Here is a 6,000-nt window from a genome sequence, read left to right as displayed (position 1 = left end):
AGAACATGTGTATGCAAAGGCAGGGCTGGTGCAAGGATTTTTGACACCCTAGGCAAAACCACATTTTGCTGCCCCCTTAGCTTCAACCCTAACTCCACCCTCTTTCCCCTGGCCATGCATACGGTGGAGGTGGCAGGGGTCAGGAGTGTGAAATGCAAAGAATGCAGGAGTCAGGAGTGTGTAATGCATAGAATGCAGGAGTCAGGAGTGTGTAATGCATAGAATGCAGGGGTCAGGAGTGTGTAGTGCATAGAATGCAGGGGATAGGAGTGTGTAATGTATAGAATGCAGGGGACAGGAGTGTGTAATGCACAGAATGCAGGGGTCAGGAGTGTGTAATGCACAGAATGTAGGGGTCAGGAGTGTGTAATGCACAGAATGTAGGGGTCAGGAGTGTGTAATGCACAAAATACAGAGGTCAGGAGTGTGTAATGCATAGAATACAGGGGTCAGACTCAAGAGTGTGTAATGCTTAGAATGCAGGGGTCAGGAGTGTGTAATGCACAGGATCCAGGGGTCAAGAGTGTGTAATGCACAGAATGCAGGGGTCAGGAGTGTGTAATGCACAGAATGCAGGGGTTGAAGGGTGCACTATGTACTGCGTGCAGGGTTGAGAAGTGCACTGGGTACTGAGGGGGATGGGATGGGGGAGAGGGGCTGGAGGAGAGGGAGGGGGAGAGGAGAGGGGGGGGGGGAAGGAGGAGAGGGGGGAGGGGAGAGAAGGGAAGTGTCTGCAGCCCCTGTCTTTGGAAAGGTGTGTGTGACACAGACAGTCCATGTGAGGTGGCAAGAGGGCTGCTTAGAACAAAATGGCTTTCTTAATGAGAATATTAATCTGAGTCTATTTCTTTATCTTACATGCACACTGGCATTGTCATAAATAAATCTGATGACCACTGGAACATTTGATTTACAATTTGGGAACCTGTTGCAAAAAGTTCCTGGCAAAGCCCAGATGGCTGTCTGGCAAGAAAACCACAAGACATAAACATCCTTCGGTGGTGACCCCTTGATAAACTACAATCAAAAGACTAATATCTAAGCTTGTTGTAGATTTTACTTACCTTTGATTGGTCAAACTAATATCTTGATACAACCTACCTTATATACGTCATTTTGTGTATTTAGTCTGAAGTGCGGAAAAATAAAGCAGATCAACTGATTTAAACTTCCTGATTCTGTCTGGTCTCTATGTAGCTACATATTTTTCAAATTTAGTATCACTGACTAACCGGTGTCAGGTGTCTGTACCTGAAGTAAAAGATTCCACAACACTAATGTTAGACTTGCAAGGCTTCACAAGTTTGTTGCACAATTGCAGCAAGTCTGCATTGCATGACTCCAAATCAATTTTCTTTGCAAACCCACTGCAAGTCTGTTGCAAATTCTGGCTCAGTTATGTTGTGCTATAGTCATTCCACCACAGGGGGCACTGTGGCTGAATTTTCATGCTGTAGTCTTGCAGAGCTCTTGCTGTAGACTCACCACTGCAACTTTGCTCTTGCTAGAGACATCTCATGCAAATTTGCAACAAATTGGAAGTGTCAACTAGAACTTGTGCTTCAAGTGCTCTGCAAGTGTACAACCTGCCATGTGCAGCAACTTAAAGCGTTAGTAAACTAATTTTTTTTACTTTTACCTACAGGTAAACCTATAATAAGGCTTACCCGTAGGTACAATTAATATCTCCTAAACCTGCATGGTTTTGGAGGTATTTACCCTGCATGCAGCCGCTGACGCTAATGGCGCATGCGCTCTGAAGGTCCGGCAGACCTTCAGAATTCCTTGCACTTCATCACGGCTCCGGCCACTCACAGCACCGGAGCCGCTGAACCCAGAAGAAACGCCGAGGGAGCATGTCAGCTCCCACAGCGGTGTCCGGGGGTCCGTGTCGGGGCTTCGTTTTAAGGTAAGTATTGCATAATGCGATACTAGCTCATTATGCCTTTGTCTTGCAGGGTTTTTTTTTTTTGGCAGTATACAACCGCTTTAACAGATTTACAATTCAACACTACCACAAATGTGTAGCAAGGTATCCTTGCTATATGGGTTTCTCCTGTTTCTGTGGATACAAAAGTTCATTTTTGACAGTTACCAAAAATAATTACTGGCTACAGACTGACATGGAAAAGAAAATTTTAATAACATCAAATTAGAAAATGTTGATATGTATCTATATGTATATAAAAAATAAAAAAAAAAACTTGTATGTGGGCTCTCATGGTATTGGAAGTCTGCTTAAGGTTGAAGTGCATCTCTAAAAAAACATTTCAAGGTTTCAGTCCTGCAGGCGTTCCTGTAATTGTTCCACAGCAGGAACGCCGTTCCCGTTAGCAGCCACGTCCTGGTGCCCCCCCCCCCAACAGGATCCCAGTGCCACCTCCTGCTCTGAGATGGCGGAACAGTAAGCCCAGATTGCGGGTTTCCGACCCACCATTCCCGAGCATATGTGTGAAGAAAGGAGCCGGTGTTCCGTGAAAAAACCATACCCGTGAGAAAACCATACCCTCGTCACTTCCGGTGCAGCTACGGAGGGTATGGATTTCTCACGGTAGTTAAACTTGCGGCGCTTACATTAAAACAGCTCCTCTGCAACATAACTCATCTCCGCTCTTCGCCCTGTCACTTCCCTTATCTCCGGTAATAAATATAAAAGCGGATCACGGAGCCGCGATCGCCGTCACATTTACATCTCATACTCCCACCGCCGCTTTTATATTTATTACCGGAGATGAGGGAAGTTACAGCGATAGCAGAGGAGATGATTGATGTTGCAGCCGAAGTGTTTTAATGTACCCGCCGCAAGTATTACATTAGACACAGTGCCGTGATAATTTCATGCCCACCGAGCATGCACACTTGTCAAATTCTTTCATGTTCATTTACGTATCCGGGGCTCTGAGCATGCGCACTGCTGCGCTGCTCAGCTGTTTCAGACCGGAAGTGACGACGGTATGGTTTCTCCACGGGGTATGGTTTTTTAACGTTACAACGGCAATAGAGGAAGCAGAGCCAATACTTCCTGTAAAGTGCCCACTCCTGTTACAGGCGGAGTAATACCAAATGCACTCCGCCTGTGAGAGGAGCTATACAGGAATCATCGGCTCTGCTCTATACTGCAGCCCCATGCTTCCTGTCACGCTGAATGAATGATGGGTTGGGAACCAGCCAGCAAATTTACCAACAGTACCAGCCAGCAGTACCCACCAACAGTACCAGCCGGCAGTACCTGCCAGTAGTACCAGCCAGCAGTACCTGCCAGTAGTACCAGCCAGCAGTACCCACCAACAGTACCAACCAGCAGTACCCACCAACAGTACCAGCCAGCAGTTCCAGCCAGTAGTACCAGCCAGCAGTACCCACCAACAGTATCAGCCAACAGTACCTACCAGCAGTACTCGCCAGCAGTACCCACCAACAGTACCATCCAGCGGAACCCGCCAGCAGTACCCACCAGCAGTACCAGCCAGCAGTACCAGCCAGCTGTACCCACCAGCAGTATCAGCCAGCAGTACCCACTAGCAGTACCCACCAGCAGTATCAGCCAGCAGTACCCACCAACAGTACCCGCCAGCAGTACCAGACATCAGTACCAACTAGCAATACCCTCCAGCAGGACCAGCCAGCAGTACCCACTAGCAGTACCAGACAGCAGTACTAGCCAGAAGTACCCAAAGTACCCGCTAGTAGTATCCACTAGCAGTACCCACCAGTAGTACCAGCCAGTAGTACCAGCCAGCAGTACCCACCAGCAGTACAAGCCAGCAGTACCCACCAGCAGTACCAGCTAGCAGTACCCACCAGCAGTACCAGCCAGCAGTACCTACCAGCAGTACCACCCAGCAGTACCCACTAGCAGTAGCAGCCAGCAGTAGCAGCCAGCAGTACCCACCAACAGTAACAGCCAGCAGTACCAGCCAGAAGTACCCATGAGCAGTACCAGCCAGCAGTACCCACCAGCAGTACCAGCCAGCAGTACCCACAACCAGTACCCACCAGCAGTACCAGCCAGCAGTACCCATTAGCAAAACCAGCCAGCAGTACCAGTCTGCAGTACCCACCACCAGTACCCACTAGCAGTACCAGTAGCAGTACCCACAAGCAGTACCAGTCTGCAGTACCCACCAGCAGTACCCACAAGCAGTACCAGCCAGCAGTACCCACCAGCAGTAACTGCCAGCAGTAACAGCTAACATTACCAGCCAGCAGTATCCACCAGCAGTACCCACTAGCAGTACCAGCCAGCTGTTCTCTTCAGCAGTATCAGCCCTGGAGGACAACCAGCAGCAGCCACCAGCCATACCTGCCTGGAGGACAGCAACAGCCAGCAATACCCGCAGGAATCCTTGGAAAGAAGTTAAGATTAAGGTCAGTTGAGGTGCAGGTAAACCGCAGTGCATCCGTGTGAAAGCAGCCTTAGCCCCTTTCACACAATCGGTCCAATCGAGTTCTATTGTCTGTTTTTCATGTGGACCCAATCAGACCCTCCATTCACCTTTATAGAGTGGAAAATGTAAACAAAATTGTGTCAGTTTACACCCGCCTATCTGCAATCCGATCCACTTAAAAAAACAGAAGGGGATCTGTCCGGATCAGAGAGCCCATAGAGTAGAGTGGACTTTGTCCGTGTCTGCTCTGCATATGCTGAGTGGTCAAGGACCTGTCATCTTCCCACTCTGCTCATTGTGGCCTCCGACCGGTTACCAAGTTGCTAAAGTGGCCCTCACTCCTCAAAAGGTATATATACACTCACACTTTTTAAGGTTTGGAGGTGGGGGGGGGAATCTTTTTTTTTCCTAGGACTTGACCCCTTAAACATTTGTATTAGTTTTGGATAGAGTGGGGAAGGGTTGGACCTACTATGGGTGTCTGTCTCCTTAATGGGGAAATCCCCCCTCCTAATTTTTACTGGTGACCATTGTCACCAAGAATGAAAGTGAGGGGAAATCCGGAATTTTAGAGTCATCGCCACAACAAGAGGTAAGGAAAAAATCTTTCAATGAGGACACCTGTCCCAGAGACAATTGTCTAAGACGGGCTTGACAGATTTATTTGAATCTAGGAGCCAATTGAAAAAGTTAAAGCTGTTGTAAACCCGAAAAAAAAAGAAAAAAAAACCCTGCAAGACAAAGGCATAATGAGCTAGTATGCATCGCATACTAGCTCATTATGTATTACTTACCTTAGAACGAAGCCCCGACGTGGACCCCCGGACACCGCTGCGGGCGCTGCCATGATCCCTCGGCGTCCCTTCCGGGTTCGGCGGCTCCGGCGCTGTGATTGGCTGGAGCCGCGATGACGTCACTCCCACGCATGCGCACGGGAGTGATTTTCTGGCAAGCTCCCGGCAAGGAAAGCTGAAGGTCCCCCCGAACCTTCAGAGCGCATGCGCCGCTCGCCTGCATATATTAATTGTACCTACATGTAAGCCTTATTATAGGCTTACCTGTAGTTAAAAGTGTCAAAAAGCGGGATACTACCGCTTTAAGAGCCAGCTTGTGCTCGTGCGCGGCGATATGTAACGTGTATCTCAATCAGCGTTTTCATGCATAGGGGCCCCAATGTGTGCGTTAGTGTTTGTCTATGTGTATGTGTGTGTGGGGGGGGGGGGGGGTCGGGGGGCCTCCGTTTTTTTTTGGGGGGGGGGGTATTTTATGTGCTTGAGTGTAATTTTTACTTTTTACAATTAAAAAAAATAAAAAATTTTTTTACTTAACTTTGTCTTCATCACATAGGGGACATAGGGGCGCATGTGTGGAACCAATAGGGCGGCAGTGGAGCAGTCCGAATGCTTCCAGCTGACAAGTGAGCCCTGCTGCTTGCTCTCAGCAGGGCTAAATGTAAAAAAACAAAAAAAACCCTGTTTTTAACACATATTTTTAGACAGAATAATTTGGTTGGTCGCAAAGTTCATCAGTTTCAGGCCAATATGTATTCTGCTACATATTTTTGGTAAAAAAAAAAAATCCCAATAAATGCATAATAATTGGTTTGCCCAAA

Source organism: Pelophylax lessonae (assembly GCF_965119305.1).
Source record: "Pelophylax lessonae genome assembly, chromosome: 9".
In the NCBI taxonomy this organism is placed as follows: Eukaryota; Metazoa; Chordata; class Amphibia; order Anura; family Ranidae; genus Pelophylax; species Pelophylax lessonae.
Note: the sequence above shows the minus strand (reverse complement) of the source record.